This window comes from Capricornis sumatraensis, chromosome 10, assembly GCF_032405125.1.
Source record: "Capricornis sumatraensis isolate serow.1 chromosome 10, serow.2, whole genome shotgun sequence".
Taxonomy (NCBI): domain Eukaryota; kingdom Metazoa; phylum Chordata; class Mammalia; order Artiodactyla; family Bovidae; genus Capricornis; species Capricornis sumatraensis.
In genome coordinates, this window is record NC_091078.1 from 67,734,497 (window position 1) to 67,737,208 (window position 2,712).

Genomic DNA, 2,712 nt, shown 5'->3' on the forward strand with positions numbered 1-2,712 from the left:
CAAATTGTAATAAATTCTGGGCTGTTTTCTGAAGAAAACCTTGTCCACAAATATTACCTTGGCCCAACTCCATGTCAAAGTCAGTGGGCTTTCTCCAGGCTCATGCCTGATTGGTAGGCTTCTTGACTTATATAACAAAGTATTAAATCTATTCTTTTCTTGAATACCCACTGAAGCATGGTTCTGCCTTTAACCAGTAACTTGGACTTGAATTCTCATCTGCAGTCCTTGCTGGAAGCTTGACTGTTATAAATATTGTTCATGAAAGAAGGGCATGTGGGCTCTCATATTCCCTAGTTGTCTTCACTGTCCAATATGTGGTAGCCATTTGTCTCATGTGGCTATTTGAATTTAAATAAAATAAAAATTAAATAGAATAAATATTCAGTTCCTTAGTCAAAACAACCATATTTCAAATGCTCAATAGCCATATATGGCTGGAAGTTTTCATAATGGACAGGATAAATATGGAACATTTTGGTCACTCAGAAAGTTTTATTGGACAGTCCTGTGATAAGCTGTTAGGGTTTCACATCTGGACTATATCTTCTTTAAAAAAATAATTTTCATTAAATTGTGCTTTAATTTGTTGACAGTGGCCTGCCATTGTGGTCCATTCTAATAATGAATATTGAGTTCTTATATGTCAGAAATGGCTTTAAACACTTTTTATGAATTGAATCAATTCTTTTAATAGTTTTTTGAGGTAGAGCATTATTATTATCTTTATTTTACAGAGCTTAGAGAGTTAAGCGACTTGCCTGTAGTCACCCAGATGGTAAAGGGCAGTGGTGGAATTTGAGTCCTGAAGTCTGGCTAAAACCTTTGTTCTTCACCACCACACTGTGCTGCCTCTGAAATCCTTATAAAGCTTTCTTGGATTTCATTCTTATGATATAAGCAGTGACCTCATTATTTTTATCTCTTTATTTTTATGTCCCTATTCCTCTTGGCTGTAGCTCTTTATTTATTTAGTTTCTGTTATTATTATGCTGCGGTGCAATTCTGGTGCCAAGTACCTAGTGTTAACATGGACTCCACAAATTAAGGGCATAATTCCCTAAAAGATTACCTTCACTTCTAACACCAGCCACAATTTCAGAAGTCCTCAGACCAGTTGCACTTCTGACCAACTGGCTATAAATATAGGGGTTGCTTTAACTCTTTTAGGTCTGATAATTTGTTAGAATGACTCACAGAATTCTGGAAAGCACTGTATTTACAGCTTTATTATAAAAGTTATCAATCAGAACCAGCCCAATAGACAATTAGGATGATGCCTGGAAGGGAAGTAGAATACATCGCCCTTCCCCAACACTTCATGTGTTCAGCAACGAGGAAGCTAGCTGAGGCAGCTCTCATCCAGGCAGGTAGCCCAAGGCTGTGGAGCGCTAAGCCGTGCATCATGCCCTGCACTGCTCAGACTAGCGAACAATACAGTCAAGATGGCTAAAGGTGATCCCAAGAAACCAAAAGGCAAGATGTCTGCTTATGCCTTCTTTGTGCAGACATGCAGAGAGGAACATACGAAGAAAAACCCTGAGGTCCCTGTCAATTTTGCTGAATTTTCCAAGTAATGCTCCGAGAGGTGAAAGACCATGTCCAGGAAAGAGAAGTCTAAATTTGCTGAAATGGCAAAGGCGGATAAAGTGCGCTATGATCAGGAAATGAAGGATTACGGACTAGCTAAGGGAGGCAAGAAGAAGAAGGACACTAATGCCCCCAAGAGACCACTATCTGCTCTGAATTCCTCCCCAAGATCAAGTCTACAAACCCTGGCATTGGAGATGTGGCAAAGAAGCTGGGCGAGATGTGGAATAACTTAAGTGACAGCGAGAAGCAGCCATACATCAACAAGGCAGCGAAGCTGAAGGAGAGGATATCACAGACTATAAGTCTATAGGGAAGTCTAATGGCACCAAGGGTCCTGATAAAGTTGCCCAGAAAAGGTGAAAGAGGAAGATAAAGATGAAGAAGAAGAGGAGGAGGAGGAGGAATTAAACAAACAAAAACCTGTTATCTGTCTTACTGTGAATACCTTAGAGTAAGGAGCCTCTCCCCCAAGATATGTCTGTTGCCCTCATTAGGTTTAATTACCCAGTTGGATCATGATCATATTGTAGTCTCTCAAAGTGCTCTAGCAATTGTCAGTGGTTTACATGAAGTGGCCATGGGTGTCTGGAGCACCCGAAAACTGTATCAAAGCTGTACATATTTCCAAACATTTTTAAAACGAAAAGGCTCTTGTGTTCTACTCATTTCATGCACTTTGCTGTTGGTGTGACAAGGCATTTAAAGATGTTTCTCAAATTTCCTTTTTTTTTTTTTTAACTTGTAAGGTGGTGTGTTAACTCTATGGTCATTGGCTAGAAATCCCGAGTTCTCAACTGTACGTATCTATAGTTTGTAAAAAGAACAAAGGAACTGAGATACACTCCTGATCGTCCTTGCTTGGTGTGGAGGTTGTGGAGGCTATGCATTCTGGAGGGGCCGTAGCTCAGGGTATGCACTGTGGGGCTGGACCTGTGGACACTGCACTGAGCATCCATCTAGCTTCAGGTTGTCTTGTTTTTGTATATAGCCAGATAACATCCCACTGCCCTTCTTAGCTGTGGAGAAGGGGAGGTCAGCTGGCATGAGAAGTGTTTTGGATCCTTTTTAGTTGAAGTGTGGTAGTTTAAACTCTTTGTTTTCTTAAACAAGCTGTAGAAC

The 2,712-nt window shown here is 40.3% G+C and overlaps 1 pseudogene; it reads left to right on the plus strand.

Annotated features, from left to right (window-relative positions):
- Window positions 1–1,445: 1,445 nt before the first annotated feature.
- LOC138087775 (high mobility group protein B3 pseudogene) lies at window positions 1,446–2,048 on the plus strand (annotated as a pseudogene).
- The last annotated feature ends 664 nt before the right edge of the window (window positions 2,049–2,712 follow it).